The following is a 23,632-nucleotide window of genomic DNA, read 5'->3' as shown; positions in this document are numbered from 1 at the left end:
TGTGGAAACATGACTTCAATCTATACACTGCATTCTCTTTGTATCCCTATGTCCAGATTTTCCATTTTTATAAGGATACCAGTCATATTGGATTGGGGTCCACTCTATTCCAGTATGGCCTTATCTTAACTCATTACATTTGCATTGGACCTGTTATTGTGCAAATGTTTGTGCTCTCCCTTACAATTTGTATGTGGAAAGCCTAACCTCCAAAGTGATGGTAACAGGAGGTGAAGTCTTTGGGATGTGATTAGGAGCTGAGGGTGGACCCCGATTGAATGAGATAGTGCCTTTATAAAAGAGGACTCAGAGAGATCTGTGCCCCTTCCACCATGTGAAGATACCAGGAAAAGGCAGCTGTCTGTGAACTAGAAAGTTGTTTCTCACCAGACACTGAGTCTGCTGGTTCCTTGATCTTCAACTTCCTGGTCTCTGAACTGTGAGAAATACATTTCTCTTATTTATTATTTCTGCTATTTATTTCTGTCATATTTAATAAATTTATTATTTATAATTTATTATTCTGTGGCATATAAATAGTATAGCATACTCTATTTATATAGAGATAAATAATATAGTATACTACAGACATGCAATCTATAGTAATTTGTTAGATTAGCTCAGATGGACTAAAACAGGCCTTATTTCTAAGTAAGGTCACGTTCTGAAGTACCGGGGTTAGGATTTCCACAGTGAATTTAGGAAGACACAATTCGACCCATAACAGTCTGCCCTCTGGTCCTCCCAAATTCCTGTTCTTCTCACATGCAAAATACATTTATCCCATTCCATCATCCCCAAAATTATTAACTCATTTCACCATCAACTCTAGGTACAAAATCTCACCCAACTATCTTCTAAATTAGATGTGGGTAAGACTCAGGTCGTGATTCCTCCTGAAGCAACATTGATCTCTATCTGTGAATCTGTGAAACCAGACAACAAGTCAATCTGCTTCCCTATATAGTAGTATCTAAGAAGGATTGATTCTAGGACCCTCTGTGGATTACTAGGTCTGGAAATACTCAAGTCCCTTAGCTGGATTCACAATCAGAGTTATAGGAGGAGGGTCGGTCCACTGTATAATGGTGGGACAGATAAAGATAACATAGATATTCTGATTCATATCAAGGGAAATTGGAAGAAGGAAAAGGGATCATAGGTCCCAAGAAAGTCTGAATACTGTCAGAGAAAACTTGGTTAGGTTTTAAGGCTTGGAAATAATCCTCTTTAACTAGATGACCTGCCCTCAGGCTCACCAGAGTGGCCGCCACCCTCTGCCCTGGGTTGCAGCCCCACTCACTGGAACTGAGGAGGTAGATCCACCCTCATTCTCATTATTCCCTTTCGTGAAGCATAACATGGATCAGCCTGTGTCTTGCTAATAGAATCCCCCAAATCTAGCAGTCTTCCTTCATTATGTCTCAGTTATCTCCCCTTAGTCCAACCTGTCAGGGTTTCTATTGAGATGGTCGATTAGATCCTCAGGTTACAGGTCATATGCCCAATCTCTTTAGCAGATGGTTGTTCAGCCACACCCTTAGTGTTTTCTCCAGAGCACATTCTTTCAATTTTTTTTTTTAAAAAGGTGACAGACTGATAATTGCCTTCTAAGTTCAGATTTCTTTTTGCTTGGGATTTCCTTTTTCAATTTGTCTCTCCCTCTCACATAAGTAGCAATGAGAACAAAGCTGTAAATTCAAAACTTTGGTTATAAATCTCAATTAAATATTAAAATTCTTCACTTAAAAGTTTTACTTTCCACATAAAATGCATATCAACCTAGTTCTCTGTCACTTTCTACTAGGATCACGTCTCCTCCAGAGTCTAATAAAATTTACCTTATTTCTGTCTGAGACCTTGCCAGAAGTACCTTTAACATTCATATTTTAGCAGCACTCTGTTTATGATAATATATGTATTCCCTTAGACCATAAGAACTTTCCCTCCAGCTTTTTTTTTTTTTTTTTTCTGAGTCCTTAACGAACTTGCCTTTCATATCCATGTTTCTACCAACCACCTCTTTATGACAATCTAGGCTTTTTCTACCATGCATCTCAAAACTCCCAGCCTCTATTGGTTACCCAATTCCAAAGCCACTTCAACATTTCTAGATATTTATTAGAGTAGTACCCCAATTCTCGCTAGTAAAATCTGTATCAGTTTTCTAGGGTTGCCATAATAACGTATCACATACTGAATGGCTTACTACACAGAATGTATTGTCTCACATCCTGGAGCCTAAAGGCCCACGATCAAGGTGTTGGCAGGGCACCTGCCTGTGAAAGTACTAGCAAGCATCTGAAAAATTCTGCCTTACCTTCTGGAATTCCTTGTCTTTTGGCAGCATAACTTCAATCTTTACAGGGCATTCTCCGTGTACCTCTGTGTCCAAATTTTCCCTTCTAATGAAGATGTTAGTCGTATTGGTTTAGAGGCCCACGCTACCCCAGTATGACCTCATCTTAACTAATTACATCTGCAATCACCCTATTTCTAAACATGGTCGCAATCTGAGGTACTGTGGGTTAGTACGTGCACATATAAATTTTGGGGAAGACAAAATTCACCCATAACAAATTATCTTGGCAGTTTGATGAAAAATCACTTGACTATATGTTTGAGGGTTTATTTGTGGGTTTTTTAATTCAAGCTTTTGGTCTATATGCCTACTTTTTATGACAGGACCACATGGTTTCAATTACAGTTGCTTTGAAGTAAGTTTTGAAATCAGCAAGAGTGTGTTTTTAAATCTTGTTCTTTTGTTTCAAGATAGCATTGGTTTGGGGGAATTTCTTTATATTCCACATAAATTTTAGGATGGGTGTTCCTACTTTGCAAAAACACTTCGTGTTCCGATAGATATTAAATTTAATTTGTAGAGCATTTGGAGTAGTATTGTCATCACAAAAATATTAAGCATTCTAATGCACAAAATGGATGTTTTCTCATTTATTTACATCTTTAATTTTATTCTAGAATATTTTATAGAAGTCTCACCTGCCTGATTATATTTTACATGTCTCACCTTCCTGGTTAAATTTATTTCTAATTATTTTATTTTTTAGATTAGATGCTCTTATAAATTGAATTTTTCATATAAAATTTTTTGCAGATTGTTTCTTTTGAGTGCATAGGAATATGATTATTTGTGTCTTGATTTTACAGTCAGAACTTGATGAATTTATTAACTTTAATAATTGTTTTATGGATGCTTTGGGTTTTCTACCTATAAGATCATAATGTCTGCAAACAGAGATAATTTTACTTGCTGAGCTTTTCATATACAGCCTTTATCATATGGATGAAGTTGCTTTCATTTCTAGTTTGCTGAAGGACTTTATCATGAAAGAGCGTTGAACGCTGTCAAATGTTTTTTCCTGCATCAATTGAGGTGATCATGTCATTTTTGTTCCTTGATTCTATTAATGTTATATTTCATTCATTTTTGTATGTGGATGAATCCTTTGCATTCCAGGAAAAGAATCCCACATAATTGTGATGAATTATTCCTGTAATATGCTTCCAAATTCAATTTGCTAATATTTTTTAGCAAATTTTAGCAATATTCACAGGGGATATTGATCTGAATTTATTATATTTTTTCTTCTAATATCTTTGTCTGGCTTTCCACTAGAGTAACGTTGACATAATAGAATAAAAAGAGAAGTTTTCCTTTCCCTTCAATACTTTTGGAAGAGTTTGAGACTAAGTAGTGTTAATTTTTCTTTACATGGCAGAATTCACTAGTGATGCCAATGACCCTGGGTTTTTCTTTCATTGGGCAGGCAGGTTTTTATTATTGATTCAATTTCTTGACTCATTGTATATCTATTCAGATTTTCTATTTCTTGTTGAGTTAGTTTATGTAGATTGTATATTTCAAAAATTTGCCAATTTCACATAGGTTATCCAATGTTTAGTGTATACTATTCATAGTATTCTCTTAGACTTCCTTTTACTTCTATAAAACTAGTAGTAATTTCCCTACTTTTCGTCCTCATTTGCTAATTTGAGGGTTTTTTTTCCTTAGTTTAATACAAAGTTTTTCAAGTTTGCTTTTCTTTTTTAAAGAACCAAATTCTTTTTGCTTATTCTTTTTATTGCTATTTTCTCTCTTTTATTTATCTCTTCACTAACCATTATTATTGCTTTTCTTCTTCCTTCTGCTAGTTTTGGGCTGGGTCTGCTTTCTCTACTTCTTAATGTTATAGTTAGGTTATTGATTTGAGATTTGTTAAAGTCTGATTGTGGTATAATATTTTGATTTCCTTCTTTTTCCTATTCTTGTATATTTTTCCAGCCTTAATGAGGAATAACTGATGAATAAAAATTGTATATATTTAAGGTATACAAATTGATATTCTGATATACATATGCATTATGGAACAATCACAACAATGATGCTAATACACATACTCATCACCTCACATAGTTATCATTTTAATTTTCTTTTCTTTTTTTCATGGTGAGGACACTGAAGATCCACTGTTTTGGCAAATTTTAAGTATACAATACAATATTAGTAACTATAGTTACATTGCTGTACCTTAGCACTACATAAATTTTTCATATGACATAACTAAAACTTTGTAATCTTCTAATTTTCCCCTCTCCCCAGTGCCTAGAAATGATCATTCCACTCTCTGTTTCCAAGAGTTTGAACATTTTAGGTTCCACATATAAGTCAGATCCTGCAGTATTTATCTTTCTGTATCTAGCTTATTTAACTTAGCATGGTGTTCTCTAGGTTTATCCATGTTGTCATAAATGGCAAGATTTCCTTCTATTTAAAGGCTGAATAGTATTCCTGTGTGTGTGTGTGTGTGTGTGTGTGTGTGTGTATTTACATGACACTTTTTGTGTCTATTTATCCATTGATAGATATTTAGCTTGTTTCTATATCTTTGCTATTGTGAAAAGTGCTATTGCGAAAAGATACCTCGGAGTCCAGATATCTCAAGACAGTGATTCCCTTTGGATATATACTTAGAAGTGAAATTTCTAGATCACATACTAGTTTTATTTTATATTTGTTTAAGGAAACTCTGTACTATTTTCCATAATGGCTATATCAATTTATTTTCCCACCAACAATGTGTAAGAATTCCCTTCTCTCTTCATATTCACATCTTTCGTCATTCTGCTGTTGAAATTTGGTGATATTTCTAGAAATGTTTCTTAAACAGAGATGGACAGCAATGATAATCTAATTGTGCACAGAAGTGACTATATATAAATATATTTTAAGTCCAAATTAAATGGATCTCAATTCAGCTTCCCTTAGTTGTATCTCTGAAAGGAATTCTGAATAATTGGTTGTGTTTACAAAAGAACAACACACAGGATTCTGTGTTGTTGAAACACAGTATCTTTACTGTGGTGGTGGCCATAAGTGAAAATAATATATACAGCCAAATAAATACACAGGAGAGAGAGAGAGAAAGAAAGAGAGAGAGAGAGAGAGAGACAGAGACAGAGACAGAGACAGAGAAAGACATTAGTACGAATAAAATGGGAAATCTGAATAAAATCAGTGCATTGTATCAGTGTCAATATCCTGGTTGTGAAATTGTACTGTAATTTTCCAAAACGATTTCCTTTTCTCCACAACCTCAAAAACATTTATCTTTTGTCTTTTTGATAATGTCCATTCAAACAGGGGTGAGGTACTATCTCATTGTGGTTTTGATGAGCATTTCCCTCATGATTAGTGATGTCGAGCAGATTTTCAAATATATTTTGTCTGCTTGTATGTTTTCTTTTGAGAAATTTCTTAGCAAGTCCTTTGCTCACTTTTTAATCAGATAATTTGTTATTTGCTATTGAGTGATTCCTAATAAATATTTTGGACATTAACCCCTTATTAGATCCATGGTTTGCAGATATTTTGTCATTACTGTTTCACACTATTGCTTGCCTCTGTTGCTATGTAGAAGCTTTTTGGTTTGATGCAATCCCAGTGGTCTATTTTGCTTTTGTTGTTTATGCTTTTGGTGTCATATCCCTGAAATCATTGCCAATCCCAGTGTTAAGTAGATTTTTCCTTATTTTTTCCTCTAGGAGCATTGTGGTTTCAGGTCTTATATTTAAATCTTTATTCTATTTCGACTTGGCTTTTGTATACAGTCAGATATAATGCTTCAATTTCATTCTTCAACATGTGGATATTCAGTTTCCATGGTACAGTTTATTGAAGAGGCTGTCCTTTCCCCATTGATGCCCTTGTCAAAGATCAATTGATCATAAATGTGTAGATTATTTTCTGGCCTCTCTATTTTGTTCCATTGGTCTGTATGTCTATTTTATGACATTACCATACTCTTTTAATGACTAAATTTTGAAATTAATAAATGATCCTCTAGCTTTATTTTTCTTTCTCATAATTTCTCTGACTATTCAGTATCTTTTGTGGTCCCATATGAATATTCAATTTGTTTCTTATATTTCTGTTAAAATGTCACTGGCATTTGGAAAAAGATTGCATTAAATCAATAGATCACTTTGGGTTATATGAACATCTTAACAATATTAATTCTTCCAGCATATAAACACAATATATCTTTCCAGTGGCATGGATTCTGGGCTATTTGCTAGCTGAGGCCTCAGATATGCTATTCGAATCTTTCCTCAGATTTGCAAATTTTCAGCCATAAATCCTCAAATTTTTTTTCTTCCCCTTTCTTTCTCTCTTCCCTGTCTGGTATTCCCATAATGTGTATGTTGGTAAGCATGGTAGAATTTCACTGGTTGTTCAGCTATATTTATTTTTTTCATTGTTTTTTCTTTTTCTCCTCAGACTGGAAAATTTCAAATGTCTTCAAGCTTGCTGCTACTCTCTTCTGCTTGTGTGAATATACCATTGAATGTCTCCAATATGGTTTTAATTTTAGTTTTACTAAATAATTTATTAGATTTCCCAGAATTTTTCTGTTTCTTGTGAATATTTTTCTTTATTTCTTTTGATATTCTCATCTTGTTCAGACATTGTTTTCTCTGATTTTTTGATTATTTGTATGTTTTCCTTTAAACCATCAAACATGTTTAAGACATCTGACTTAATATTACTGACTAATAATGCTAATATCTGTGCTTCCTCAGAAATTCTTTCAATCAGATTTTTTATTTTCTGCAAATGAGCTGTATTTTCTTATTTTTTATGTTTTAAAATATTTGTTTATAACTGAAGGAAATTCTGAGTAATATGTGTGATAATTCTGAAAATCTACTTATCTCTTTTTTCAGGGATTGCTTCTTCTTTGCTTGTTTATGGCTGAAGCAATCCTATTGTGATTTTCCAAACTACTTTGCAATAATATTTTGCAAATCATTTATTTGCAAATGATTTTGCATATTTATTGTGTATGGTGGCTGAAGTTTCTGTTCCATTCTTCCATTTTATCTTCAGTCATTGGTTACCTGCCAATAATTTCCTTAAATTTCTGGTTCCCAAGTGGGTAGGGAGTGAAATTCCTGTCTCTTTGAATCTCTTCTTGTCTGTACATCAATTTTATCACATTGAGACTGAAATAAACTTTGCTAAGTTCATTTATTGCCTCGAATGTTTTAGTGGATTCTTTAGAATTTCCTATGTGCAAGACACTATCATCTGTACATAGGTGTGTTTTTACTTTTTTTTTTTTTAATCTGGATATAGTTTATATCATTTTCTTTTCTAATTGCCCAGGGAGAACTTCCAGTAAAATATTGTATAGAAAGAAATGGCAAGAACAGAAATCTTATCTTGTTTCTTATTGTAGAGAAAATATTTCCAGTCATTCACTTTCTAGTGTGAGGTTAACTACAGGGGTTTTTGTAGATGCCCATTATTAGTTTGAGGAAGTTCTCTTCTATTCCTAGATGTTCGATGAATACTTTTTATATGAAAATATGTTGGATTTTGTCAAATGTCTTTTCTTCATTTGTTGAGACGATCATGTGGTTTTGGTTTTTGCCATTTATATTTTTAACATGATGTATTACATTGACTGAGTTTTAAATGTGAAACCAACAGTGGATTATCAGAATACATCTCTTTTGGGCATGTTTTAGTATTTTTATATCCTGCTTCATTTCACATGCTGATTCTTTACTGAGTTTAATTGTGTCTATATTCATAGGGGATATTAAACTGTAGTTTTCTTTTTATTTGATTTTTTTTTCTTATTTTGGTATCAGGATTATGCTGATAAGAATAGTACTGAAAATAAAATGAGTTGGGAAATAATTGTTCTTTTTCTGTGTTTATGCGAGATTTCGTAAAGAATTTGTATTAATTCTTCTTTAAATGCCTGGTGGAATTAGCAGTGACTCCATTAGGGCCTGAACTTTCATTCAAGAGAAGTTTAAAGTCATTAATTAAATCATTTTACAATTATATTCAAATTTCATATTTCTATTTGAGACAGTTTTTTTAGTTTGTGTTTTCCCAGGAATTTTTTTTTTCATAAAGTGGCTTATGGTATTCTCTTATTCCTTGTATTTCTTTAAGGTCAGTGGTGATATCTCCTTTTATTGTATATTATTTTAGTTATTTGAATCATCTCTCCTTTGTTCTTGATTAATCTAGCTAACAGTTTATCAATTTTGTTGATCTTTTCAGAGAACTAACTTTAGTTTTCATTGATTTTCTCTATTGGTTTTTAGATTTTCTACTTTATTTATTTCTGCTCTAATCTTTATTATTTCTTCCTTATGTCATTTGGGTATAGTTGACCTCTCTTTTTTCCTTTTTTTTAGATGGAGTATCATGTTACTGATTACTTATTTTCTAACACAATTATAAATTTTCCTCTGAGCACTGGCTTATCTATATCTATCAAGTTTGATATATTGTCATTCCTTTTTATTCATCTGAAATTATTTTCTCTTTTACCTTGTGATGTATTCTTTAATTATTGTTATTTTCACATAATTGTGAACTTTTTACATTTTCACACAGCAATGATTTCTAATTAAATTCTATTGTTGTTGAAGAAAATATGCCATATGGTTTGAGTTCTTTTAAATTGGTTGATCTTTGTTTTGTGGCCTAGCGTATGGCCTATGCTGGATAGTAATTCATGTGCACTTCAGAACCACGTTGTAGGATAAAGTGTATTCTGTTGTTGCATAGAGTATTTTAGAGATATCTGTTTGTTCTAGTCGGTTTATAGTGCTCTTCAATTTTTTATTTTGTCATTATTCTTCTGCTCAGTTGTGTCTGTTATTGAAAGTGGGACTCAAAAGTTTCCAACTGGTATTTTTTATTTTTAAATTTGTCCTCAGAGTGCATACATGTTTATGATTTTTATGTCTTCTTGATGGAATAAACCTTTTATAAGAAATTTGCTTTCAAATTATTAAAATATTGTTTATGTTTAAATTTTAGCTTAAATTTAAGTATTTATTGAATGTCTAGTATGTGCCAGGCACTGTTAAAGACTTTAGAGGTTACACAATGAATAAAGATATAAAAATTGTTGTTTTTCTGGAGCCTGCATATTGATTGAATAAGTAATATAAATAATAAGTAATATAAATAAGTAAATAATATGTTAATGTAGAAAAATAATGAGCAAGGTCAGGAGATCATCATCACTAGTTGGAGATGGTTGAGGGATTGAGAGGGCTACAGACTACACTGGGTGGTCAGGGAGTAGGCCATAACAAACACAACTGAGATTTATTGTTAGGATAGTAATCCTGGATTTATTGTTTGAAATACTAGTGCACATGGAGAAGAAATGCAGGTGTAAGAAAAAGAAATGAAAATTAATTTGAGTAACTCATACCTACAGCACTGTTTTAAGAATATCATAAGCACCATTGTACTGAATTTTCATAGCTCTGTGGGGTGGTGCTCATTATTATCCTTATTTTACATTGGATAGACTGAAGCTTAAGGCATTTGTTACCTGTTATGGCCATAGCATGAAGCAGGGTTTAGTTAGATAAGTTAGGCTGCAAAGCTTTTGATAGAGGCAGGAGGCAGACAAATGACTAGGGATATAAGGAAGGGTCTCCAGAGAATCTCCAACCCACCTCACAAGTGTCTACACCAAATTTTTTGTGCAGATACAGCAACCTGCACAGCACCTTGCTTGGGGATCCCTATAACAGACTGGAGACCCACATGCCCTCAGGGAACAGAGTGGAGCCACCAGGAATTCATACCTTATGCAGGGAGGAGTCTGGTCTCTTCAGCTCTTGTGGAAGTTCTGATATTCAGTGTGTGAGGTAGAAACCTGCGTGGAAGACACTTCTCTTTGCTGAAAGCTTTCCTTTCACTTAATAAATTCCCCACTCCTCTGCTTTCAATATGTCTGCATGCCTAATGTGTCCTGATTGTGAGACAAGAACTCAGATTTAGCTGAAATAAGGAACAAAAAATCCTGCATCACTTTTACATGACTTTATTAAATATCAGATGCGTGCCATACACATTCTATAATATATTCAACAAAATTGTTTTTAGACAAAATCCCTCTTACATGTTTATTTTAAATGACTCTCTCAAAAGGGCAATGTAAAAGCACTAGAAAGCTAAGGTTCCATTTAGAGTGATTTTAGTTAAACTAAAATTCCAGAGTATGTCTACATTTTGTTTAAGTAATTATTATTTATGCAACCTTCTGTTTGTTTCAAAATATTAAAAGTAAAATGTGAGTCCCAGTAAGTAAACAGCCTACATATTTAATGTCCCTAGTGGTATGTCCAAAAATTCAGCCTAGGTATTATTTATACTTTAAGTTACTTCCATAATACTGATATTAAGAAATAGTAAAGTTTGAATTCCAAGGGATAATATTATTCATATTTATTAATTAGGTACAGACACAGAACAATCCTGTGCGTGACTAGAGAAATTATTTTTGGCATAATCTGACGTATCTGTCGCTTTCAAATGTTTTCTTAATAAATATTCCAATGCTTTCAGACATTGGATTTCAAACATGTTTTTAAGCACGTGTTTTTTTTTTTTTGTCTGAAGCTTTTTAAATTATTAAGTAGAATATCATGCATTAATTTGGCTTACTTTCATGAACAAGTTAATTTATATGTCATTAAGTGGGAAACAAGATAAAGTCCAAAATAAAATGAAATCACTACTAACTCATTATATCAATACTCTTATTAGGATGAGAAACTTCAATTAAATCTATAAACTGTCAGGAAGTAATAAAGATAATAAAAAATAGACTTTAGAAGTTACATATGTATAAAAAATAGAGACATAAGATGGTAATTAGATTTTAATATTAGCTGATCTTGCGGACCTGAAGGAAGAAATGAATCCTGTCGATATTATTATTCCATTTAGAAAACACAGAAAGAACGGCCGGGCGCGGTGGCTCAAGCCTGTAATCCCAGCACTTTGGGAGGCCAAGACGGGCGGATCACGAGTTCAGGAGATCGAGACCATCCTGGTTGACACGGTGAAACCCCGTCTCTACTAAAAAATACAAGAAACTAGCCGGGCGAGGTGGTGGGCGCCTGTAGTCCCAGCTACTCAGGAGGCTGAGGCAGGAGAATGGCGTCAACCCGGGAGGCGGAGCTTGCAGTGAGCCGAGATCCAGCCACTGCACTCCAGCCTTGGCACAGAGCGAGACTCCGTCTCAAAAAAAAAAAAAAAAAAAAAAAAAGAAAACACAGAAAGAAATAAATGAATAGGCATGTAAAAGTGTAATGGACCATCACTGTTTCCTCCAGTTTTATGCATTTTTAGCATATCTTTCAATGCCCATCTTCAACGCTGCTTTGATATGAAGCCATGTACTTTATTACCTTGACTGTTTACCTCTGGAGGAAGAGGCAGATGATCTTTATGCATATTCATTTATTATTCCAATCCAACTCTGCCCTCAAATTCTTACCTAGGATCTAGAAAAATATTCCTTTGGCAAATTGATAAATAAATGAGTAGTTGTACCTGATTTTTATTGTTTAGATTTACATAATTTATTTTTGCCAGGTTTTCAAATATGGCAGTATTTTACCAAAATTCCTACTAATTGCATTGAAGACTCACCAACATCACTCTCAAATGAAAAACTTTTATTTCTTTAGTTGGGTTTTGTTGATGTTGATGTCTTCCAGTGAGTTTGATTCCATACCACCCAGAAGCATTATGAGAGAGCCAAATTAAAAGGACTCCCCAGATAATCTCCAACCAACCTGTGCACTAGGTGGACAAGATGGGGCCCCAGGAATTTCACACCCTTTGCAGGAAAGAGGAGCATGGCCCCTCTTGTACCTGTGTGGTAACCCAGGATTCAATCTGTGAGATGGGGGCCTACTAACAGGAATTCCTCTTGCTTTGCTATGTTGTTTTTTGCTTTTTTGTTTTTGCCCAATAAATTTCATAACCCCCCTTACTGTCTGTAAGCCTAATTCTTCCTGGTTGTGTGACAAAAACCCAGTTTTTCCTACAAATTATTGGGTGCCCAACATGTAGCCTGAGGAGGGATGAGTGAAATGGGGAACCAAAACCTCTCAATTTCACTCCTGAGCTTTTTGGTCCTATGGCATTTATTTTCTTTTTTTCAGGGCAGTAACAGCACCCATCTTTTCTTTTACAATACTGGAGGTGGTTCACATCCACCCCAATGGCCATAGGTGCATGCACAGGATGGTTTGGTGGGGAAGCTTCCTGCCCCCATGTCTCTGTCAGCTGGGGTACATTGCCATGTCTCCCACATGTGTGTACAGTATCCAACAGCAAGACAGAGCAGGAATGAGCCATAGTCAATGCCCAGGCCCCAAAGTGGTCCACATGGGTGGCTGGTGATCCCTGCCATGCACTGTGGAGTACCCCCCACCAAAGCCAGAGGGTCCAGGTCCATCCCACAGCAATTAAGCTTTTCTCCCTGGTGGAGGAAACACTTACATAAGAATAAGAGGTTCTTCCCCCAGGTATAGTTTTCCCTTCTCCACTCCGTTAGCAGTGAACATAAGCCTGCATGTAAGCAGTCTCATCCTTTTGTCTACCCTGTCAACAGTTGACTTTTAAATGAGGATTTTTTCTTTTGGAAGACATTTTTCTGGGCCAGGAATTATGAGGATCGTTGTTTTTAGTTCCCATAGAGTTTTAATTGTGAGAAAGGATATGTGAGGTTAGTCTTAAGTTGTAGCCAATCTGGATTGCTTTGTGCGGCTTTCTGTACAGTCCATACCAAGCTTTACTACAGGCCTCTATCTTGTTTTACATCATTTGGGGCATGGCCTATAACCCAGTGGCAAGGCTTTGTTTAGCTTCCACGTGTCCCAGATTCAATCCTGGCTAGGGGATGAGTTTGATATCTGCATGACCTTTTGCTATTTATTGATTCCCTTCCCCTCCATGAAATGTCTTGGATTTTCCTTTCTCTGAGCCTTTAGGAAGGTTTGAAAGCCAGAAATATTGGCCACTGGGCACCACTAAAGTTAAATACTAAGGGAGTTAAAATAATTTTCTTAAGAAGTGCCCAACTTAATTAAAGGTGGATATCCAACATATACTAATATTAAAATACCTTTATGCTTTCCTTTTTTTGAACCTTGGTTTGCTGGAAAAAATATATGTTTGTTGTTGTTGTTGTTGTTGTTGTTGCTGCTTTTGGTAAACTGAATTATTTTTCTTCATTTTGCCTTGCCACTTTTAATGCATGCATGAAGGGGGAGAGACCTCTGTTTTCCTCTTTAAATCCCAGGAATTCAAAGCACCTGAAGGTCAATAATTCAAATAGGAGATTGACAAATGAAAGATCTTATGGGGACTGGATTTTCTTCTGCCGGTCTACATAGTTATACATGCATTGCATGTGTGATATCTATAAAAAGAACTCTGATGAATCAGCCTAAAGGAAGATAAGCACTTGGATCAAATATTTTGTAAAGAGAAGATAAAAGCTGTGGTACCTTTCAGTTCATGTGACTTTATTCTTTGTGAAATAAAAACAGCCTTAAAGATTATCGGTAAAAAGCAAATGTCATCAAAATATAAATAGGCAGACTAAATTATACAGGTCAGATACTAGGTTCACTAAATGCTTTAAGCTTATAAACTGCTTTTTTGATTTTTCAATATGTTGGCTTTACAGTTGGTAAGGCCCAAGGATATATGGAACTAACCACACCTTTAATTATGCTGAAAAGAATCAAACTTTGGCTGAACCTAGCACGTGATCAAAATAACTTACCAGATTTTACATTAAAGTTAAAATTGCTAAAAGTTACCATTACGACATATAATTGAGACTGCTGGAATAGATTTACATGTGAGGTGTGTAAGAACAGTAAAATGTGATTTTGATAAATGGTTATAAGAAGGCATAAAAATGTAAATTCTTGACTAGGGTTAAAGAATTGTTTTAAATTAGACAAAATAAAACTAAAAGTGGTGGAAGGATTGTAAGAATTAATCTTGCAAAAATTCCATGTGTGAATACCTTGACTAAATTCAGATGGGTATTATATGGTTTTTCTGTAAATTGAACATTAAAATAAAAGCACAACAAGGTACCCTTAAGGTACCAATCTTTTCTTTAGTGAAATTTTAAAGAGTTATAAAAGGTTTTTCTTTTTTAAACTTTCTGAGTTATTTAGGCAAAATAAATAATTTATGATAACCTGAAATTCTATTTAATAACAGCAAGTTTCTTAAACCTCTAACATATTTAACAGGCTTCCCAAATCAGACTTCAGTTTCAGAATTGTTTTTCTGACATCTGGCTTTTCAGATGCATCAGAGGGCCCCTGGAGTATCCAGAAAAGGGAAGTAAACAGGATTATTTGACAAGTTTAGGTACCTGGGATTGCCAAAATGGTGCTCAATTTTCTTAGGTATATTTTGGTGAATAATGCTAATATATGTTCCAAATTGTATGGAATTTCTAAAATTCTAATGTCTGAGTATATGCTATCTATCTTAATTAAGGTTATTATGTTAAGTTATTGTAAATCACAGAGATAACCAAACTTCTTTGTCAATTGTGTTTCTAACTGTAACTACCCTGAACATTTTGTTGTTCACAAACAATTGTTGACTTGTTTTAATCATTTTTCAAAAGATGGTTTATAATAAGCTATACAAGTTTGACAGGTGAGGTCCAATACAGTTTTCTAATAACTTTGGAGATTGTGACATTGGAATAAAGGAAAAATGTACAGGACTCATAAAGAGCTGAAATGTTCAACATACCAAGCAAAACAAGACCTAACCTAACGAACTCAGAAAACAGAAGCAATCTTTTTCACTTTTGCTTGGAATATTGCTGATCCTTGTTTTGGTTTTCAGAGTCAGGAAACTTATTTTGACCTACTTATGGCCTTTAATAATTGAGTAATGTATACTCCTGTGAGCAAAATTTGGAGCATGTTTGTTTCTCTCTGCCTGGTTTGTCTAGAATTTGAAAACTATCTGTGAGTATTCTTAACTTATGGCAATATAGTTGTTTTTATTTATTTTTGTACTTTAAGTACTAGGGTGCATGTGCACAACGTACAGGTTTGTTACATATGTATACACGTGCCATGCTGCTGTACTGCACTCATTAACTCGTCATTTACATTAGGTATTTCTCCTAATACTATCCCTCCCCCCTCCCCCCACCCCATGACAGGCCCCAGTGTGTGATGTTCCCTGCCCTGTGTCCAAGTGTTCTCATTGTTCAATTCCCACCTATGAGTGAGAACGTGTGTTGTTTGGTTTTCTGTCCTTGCAATAGTTTGCTCAGAATGATAGTTTCCACCTTTATCCATGTCCATACAAAGGACATGAACTCATCCTTTTCTATGACTGCATAGTATTCCGTGGTATATATGTTGGACATTTTCTTAATCCAGTCTATCATTGATGGACATGTGAGTTGGTTCGAAGTCTTTGCTATTGTGAATAGTGCCACAATAGACATATGTGTGCATATGTCTTTATAGTAGCATGATTTATAATCCTTTGGGTATATACCCAGTAATGGGATGGCTGGGTCAAATAGTATTTCTAGTTCTAGATCCTTGAGGAATAGCCACACTGTTTTCCACAATGGTTGAACTAGTTTGCACTCCCATCAATAGTGTAAAATTGTTCCCATTTCTCCACATCCTCTCCAGCACCTATTGTTTCCTGGCTTTATAATGACCGAACTTATGGCAATATAGTTGTTTGCATCAGTGCAATAAGAATTTATTTTCTTTTGCAACAGGATGCAATTGGATACAGTTGTTTTACCAAAGCTTTGACTGGAAGGGTATGCTTCCTGTTAAAAAGTCAAGTTCAACCTGACCTATAGTCAGTAAAGAAGTAAAGAATGTCACTTTCTAATAGGCCCAGCAGCTCCAAGTTTATATTGGGACCTTAAGAGGATAAGATCATCCAGCTCACAGGAATTTGAGTATACAAACTCATGTCTGGGCTCAGCTTTGAAAGGTCTTATCTGAGATTCCTTGTGGAACAGAGTTCCATCAAAGCCAATCTAAAATGCTATGTAGAAATAATTATTCTTGCTGCAGGTTATACAAATAATTGAGCCGAGTATAAGTTTAAAGTTCATTTTGCAAACAACTCAGTCCTGTCATGATTTTTTTTTTTTAAACAAAAATCAGTACTGGAGAGAGAGAAATTATTTTTCAGAACTTATCATACATATGCCATTAAATTCTAAACTCATTAGTTATTTTTAAGTTGTTGCCTACATTTTAGACTGACTGCTTGTTCCTACCAACCAACCAGAAATCTCTGGCTACAGCTCAGAAAGAACAAGAGGGGTAGGTAGTATAGAAATTTGTATCAATATTCTAGTTCTGAGCAATTATCCTCCAAATCTTTCCAGGTGATGGGAATAAATAGGATGCCCATCACCTGCAGATTTCCTTTTTGGGAAAGTAAGACCAAGGGAGCTAACCAAAGCCGAGCAGTATGTACCCAAATCCTAGCAAACATAACTCTATCCACCAACTATCTGGGCATGTCACAGACATTCTTTTATCTCCCTTGTTGGAAGAGGACTCAATTCCACAGCTTCGCCGTAGCATTTGGCTTGTGATAAGGAGCCCATGCAACCCCTACTGAGACATATTTTTATCCCAAACGTAATTCCAAGCTTCATGTAAAAGCTCTAGGAAAGAAAACTGGATCTGAAGGATCCAGAGGCAGACAGTAACAGAATTTAAAAGGCACAGTGCAGGTGAGTGTGACTGATTTCTTCCAGTTAAGCCATGCTTCCTCTTACATGGTTAAAGGCCATGCTGTAATCCATGGCATAAATGAGGTCTAGGGAATTCAAAGGCTATGGAGAGCAGGGAAGATAGGGCATGCATGGGTAAGGGTAGACACTCCCACTCTCTAGGCTCCCTGTTAACGTGGGTAAAAGCCACTTTAATACCCATGAGTGGCACTCTGTCACAGTAGCCAGGACTCGGGGATATAAGAAAGGAGAAAAGAAACAGGAATATCTCACTTTCTCTCCCTCATGTACCTTGGGTAATTGCTTACGAAGGGAAAGGAACCAGGGATGCTTCACTCCCCTCTTTCTAGATGAGTAGCCATTCGTCTTAAGTCTGTACCCCTTTCAAATGCATCCTGAACCTCTGGGACTCCTTTGAAAAAAGTCTTTCTTTTTTTTTCTTCCTCTGTCCTCTCTTCACTGGTAATTGTGCCTCTGTACTATGGGACACTCCCCTCAGAGTGCATCCCCCAAACTGGGAAGTGTTAGTTTCCTAGTCCTGGAACTAGTTGGCTTAGGATTGGATTCAGGGGAAAGGAACCCAGAAGCCTGACATGCAGGCAAAAGGGAAACCCTTTTTTTTTTTTTTTTTTTACAAGTCAGGTTTTTGGCCTCTCTCTCCTTGTGTAAACTGGTAAAAGGCTTCAGAATTTTTTAGGTATCCTTAGTCCTCCCCTTGTTTTATTTTGATACATGTTTTCCAATAACTTGGTTTGTCTATTCTTGCCTTCAGGCCATTAAACTTCAAACGGTCATGCAACCAGATTCTCTGACTGTGACCCCTTCTGCTGGGTACCCTTAGATTGGCCTCTGAGTGAGCTCTGACTTCCATTTCCCCAAAACAGCACCCCCCAACAGCAGGAAGAACTTAAGATCGGTCTTTGTTCTTATCCTTATTGTTTGGGTGAAGGAAAAGGGACAAGATGGAGGAAGGTGAACAAGATGGAGCAGTCCCTGTTGTTTCCGGGTTCTTCTTCACAGATTTTCCCGTGCCCGGGGGGAAGAACCAAATCAACTGAGCATGCGCAGAATGATGTCAAGCCGAGGACACCGAAATTCAAGAAGCCACTCCTACACACATGCCCCGAACTCCTCCCCTTCCAGTACCAACGCATAAAAGTTCGCTGCCGGCAGGAGCCAGTGTGACTTCTTCAGCCCCCCACATTCATGGACCAAAGAACATCACCCGAGAGCACCGGCGTGACTTCCCTGGCCCCCTACACCTGAGGACCAGAGAACCTCGTCCGAGAGTGTATGCATATTTGCAATAAAAGACTGCCACTTTCTTATGTACTTTGGCCTCATGTTTAATTACTTAGCTCTCCTAAATTAAGTTACATTAAATTAAATTAAATTAAAACACTTATCCTTATTCTAATGGCAGTTAGATGTATTTCTTTAGAAGGGAAAATGAGACAGTCAAGTAAAAAGTAGTCCCCAGAGAACCTTCGACCGGGCTGTGCACTGGGAGGACTGGGTGGGTCCTGGGAAGTTTGTGTCATTTGCAGTGGGAAGGAACCTGGCCCCTCCTGTTTTTGGGTGGTGACCTGGGATTCAATCTGTGAGATGGGGGCCTGTGAATAGGAATCCCTCTTGCTTTGCTGAGTTTTTTTCATTTTTCCTTTTTACTCAGTAAATTCCATAACCCTTTGCACTTCAAAGTGTCTGCAAGCCTTGTACTTCCTGGTGGTGAGAAAAGAACCAGGTTTTTACTACAAAAATTGGGTTGAAGAAACCTTGGACAGTTTCTTTAAGCTTTCTCAATATTCATTTGTTCAATTATGTGAATCTAGTTATGCCCACTTCTAGTGTTATGGTGATTAAAATACATTGTAACACAAAGTGCCTAATGCTTGTAATTACTATTATTCAAAAATAGTGATTTTGTTTCTTTCTAATGATCCTCACCACTCTCAGAGTTTGTATTGTTGTTTTAAAGAAGCAGTGGGATGGCAGTGAGATGGAGAGGGGAGGAGTTATGAAATTAGTGCAGCTCAACAGAAACCAAGTAATGAGGCACTTCATTAAAACATGAGATTGGAGTGGGATAATATCACCGTATAATTTTTCTTTTCTTTTTGGCTAGATGTATGTATCTAAGCAATCACAGGAGAGAAATTCATACATTCAACAGGAGAACAAAAATTATCCTGTTTCATACCATATTTTTTCTATTATTTGATAGGCTGTGCTTTACACAAATATTTAGTCTTTTAAATTAATTAACTATCCATAGCATCAACATTTCTGGGATAAGTCATGAAAATGCTAGCTGAAACATGCTTCAGAACTTTTAGGAAGACAAAGAGCCTAAAGGAAAAGTCAGACTTTATTTTCAACTGAAAAGATATACCTTGGATAACTGTTAGGGTAATCTAAAATTCCTTTCTTCAAAATATACTCATATTAAATAACAGCACCTTTCCAGTCCCTGAAGAAGCACCTGTGATATATAACAGATTGAAGCATGTGCCCTTATTACTTTCTGCGCTGTCTAAATGCTTATGTTAGCATATCATAAATACATGTTTATAGAATTCCGTGGAAATCAATTTAATTGAATTGAGGAAAGAATCAATATATAGTTCCCCAGTGGCTACCCTCCAGAGTCTGAAAGCCCAGATAAGTTTTTAAAAATATTCTCATTGTCTTTCAAAATGTAGATTAAGAATGACAACATTATCTTGTTTTATTTTTCTTTTAAATTCTGATTCCAGAGATAAATTAGAAACAAAGAAATCAAAATCTTTGGCCATCATCTTTTAAAAAGCTTTTCTCAGAGAAATAAAATACTTTATAGACAAGCAAATGCTTACAGATTTTGTCACCACCAGGCCTGCCCTACAAGAGATCCTGAAGGAAGCACAAAACACGGAAAGGAATAACCATTACCAGCCATTGCAAAAATATGTCAAAATGTAAAGTCCATTGATGGTAGGAAGAAACTGCATCAACTAGTGAGCAAAATAACTAGCTAATATCACAATGACTGGATCAAGTTCACACATAACAACATTAACCTTAAATGTAAATGCACGAAATGGTCTAATTAAAAGACACAGAGTGGCAAATTGGATAAAGAGTCAAGACCCATCAATTTGCTGTATTCAGGAGATGCATCTCACATGCAGAGACACACATAGGCTCAAAATAAAGGGATGGAGGAAGATCTACCAAGCAAATGGAAAAAAAAAAAAAAAAAAAGCAGGGGTTGCAATCCTAGTCTCTGATAAAACAGACATTAAACCATCAAAGATCAAAAGGGACAAAGAAGGCCATTACATAATGGTAAAGGGATCAATTCATCAGGAAGAGCTAACTATCCTAAATATATATGCACCCAATACAGGAACACCCAGATTCATAAAGCAAGTCCTTAGAAACTTACAAAGAGACTTAGACTTCCATACAATAAAAATGGGAGACTTTAACACCCCACTGTCAACATTAGACAGATCAACGAGACAGAAAGTTAACAAGGATATCCAGGAATTGAACTCAACTCTGCACCAAGCAGACCTAATAGACATCTATAGAACTCTCCACCCCAAATCAACAGAATATAGATTCTTCTCAGCACCACATCACACTTATTCCAAAATTGACCACATAGTTGGAAATAAAGCACTCCTCAGCAAATGTAAAATAACAGGAAATACAGCAAACTGTCTCTCAGACCACAGTGCAATGAAACTAGAACTCAGGATTAAGAAACTCAATCAAAACCACTCAACTACATGGAAACTGAACAACCTGCTCGTGAATGAATACTGCGTACATAACGAAATGAAGGCAGAAATAAAGATGTTCTTTGAAACCAATGAGAACAAAGACACTACATACCAGAATCTCTGGGACGCATTTAAAGCAGTGTGTAGAGGGAAATTTATAGCTCTAAATGCCCACGAGAGAAAGCAGGAAAGATCTAAAATTGACACCCTAACATCCCAATTAAAAGAACTAGAGAAGCAAGAGCAAACACATTCAAAAGCTAGCAGAAGGCAAGAAATAACTAAGATCAGAGCAGAACTGAAGGAGATAGAGACACAAAAATCCCTCCAAAATATCAATGAATCCAGGAGCTGGTTTTTTGAAAAGTTCAACAAAATTGATAGACCACTAGCAAGATTAATAAAGAAGAAAAGAGAGAAGAATCAAATAGACACAATAAAAGATGATAAAGGGGATATCACCACCAACCCCACAGAAATTCAAACTACCATCAGAGAATACTATAAACACTTCTACACAAATAAATTAGAAAACCTCGAAGCAATGGAAAACTTCCTGGACACTTACACTCTCCCAAGACTAAACCAGGAAGAAGTTAAATCCCTGAATAGACCGATAGCAGGCTCTGAAATTGTAGCAATAATTAATAGACTACCAACCAAAAAAGTCCAGGACCAGACAGATTCACAGCTGAATTCTACCAGAGGTACAAGGAGGAGTTGGTACCATTCCTTCTGAAACTATTCCAATCAACAGAAAAAGAGGGAATCCTCCCTAACTCATTTTACAAGGCCAATATCATCCTGATACCAAAGCCAGACAGAGATACAAAAAAAAAAAAAAAAAAAAAAAAAAAAAAAAACAGAATTTTAGACCAATATCCCTGATGAACATTGATGCAAAAATCCTCAATAAAATGCTGGCAAACTGAATCCAGTAACATATCAAAAACTTATCCACCATGATCAAGTGGCCTTCATCCCTGGGATGCAAGGCTGGTTCAACATAGGCAAATCAATAAATGTAATCCAGCATATAAACAGAACCAAAGACAAAAACCACATGATTATCTCAATGGATGCAGAAAAGGCCTTTGACAAAATTCAACAGCCCTTCAGGCTAAAAACTCTCAATAAATTCGGTACTGATGGAACATATCTCAAATAATAAGAGCGATTTATGACAAACCCACCGCCAATATCATACTGAATGGGTAAAAACTGAAAGCATTCCCTTTGAAAACTGGCACAAGACAGGGATGACCTCTCTCACCACTCCTATTCAACATAGTGTTGGAAGTTCTGGCCAGGGCAATCAGGCAGGAGAAAGAAATAAAGAGTATTCAATTAGTAAGAGGAAGTCAAATTGTCCCTGTTTGCAGATGACATGATTGTATATTTAGAAAACCCCATCATCTCAGCCCAAAATCTCCTTAAGCTGATAAGCAACTTCAGCAAAGTCTCAGAATACAAAATCAATGTGCAAAAATCACAAGCATTCTTATACACCAGTAACAGACTATCAGAGAGCCAAATCATGAATGAACTCTCATTCATAATAGCTTCAAAGAGAATAAAATACCTAGGAATCCAACTTACAAGGGATGTAAAGGACCTCTTCAAGGAGAACTACAAACCACTGCTTAGTGAAATAAAAGAGGACACGAACAAATGGAAGAACATACCATGCTCATGGATAGGAAGAATCAATATCGTGAACATGGCCACACTGCTCAAGGTAGTTCATAGATTCAATGCCATCCCCATTAAGCTACCAATGACTTTCTTCACAGAATTGGAAAAAACTGTTTTCAAGTTCATATGGAAACAAAAAAGAGCCCACATTGCCAAGACAATCCTAAGCCAAAAGAACAAAGCTGGAGGCATCATGCTACCTGACTTCAAACTATAGTACAAGGCTACAGTAGCCAAACAGTGTAGTACTGGTACCAAAACAGAGATACAGACCAATGGAACAGAACAGAGCCCTCAGAAATAATACTACACATCTACAGCCATCTGATCTTTGACAAACCTGACAAAAACGAGAAATGGGGAAAGGATTCCTTATTTAATAAATGGTGCTGGGAAAATTGGCTAGCCATAAGTAGAAAGCTGAAACAGGATCCTTTCCTTACTCCTTATATGAAAATTAATTCAAGATGGATTAGAGACTTAAATGTTAGACCTAATACCCTAAAAGCCCTAGAAGAAAACCTAGGTAATACCATTCAGGACATAGGCACGGGCAAGGACTTCATGTCTAAAACACCAAAAGCAATGGCAGCAGAAGCCAAAATTGACAAATGGGATCTCATTAAACTAAAGAGCTTCTTCACAGCAAAAGAGACTACCATCAGAGTGAACAGGCAACCTACAGAATGGGAGAAAATTTTTACTATCTCCTCATCTCACAAAAGGCTAATATCCAGAACCTATAAAGAACTCAATCAAATTTACAAGAAAAAAACAAACAACTGCATCAAAAAGTGGGCAAAGGATATGAACAGACACTTCTCAGAAGAAAACATTCATACAGCCAACAGACACATGAAAAAATGCTCATCGTCATCCACCATCAGAGAAATGCAAATCAAAACCACAATGAGATACCATCTCACAGCAGTTAGGATGGCAATCATTAAAAAATCAGGAAACAACAGGTGCTGGAGAGGATATGGAGAAATAGGAACACTTTTACACTGTTGGTGGGACTGTAAA

The sequence above is a fragment of the Chlorocebus sabaeus genome, chromosome 21 (genome assembly GCF_047675955.1).
Source record: "Chlorocebus sabaeus isolate Y175 chromosome 21, mChlSab1.0.hap1, whole genome shotgun sequence".
Classification (NCBI taxonomy): Eukaryota; Metazoa; Chordata; class Mammalia; order Primates; family Cercopithecidae; genus Chlorocebus; species Chlorocebus sabaeus.
The sequence above is the reverse complement of the archived record's forward strand: the minus strand, read 5'-3'. Positions refer to the sequence as shown.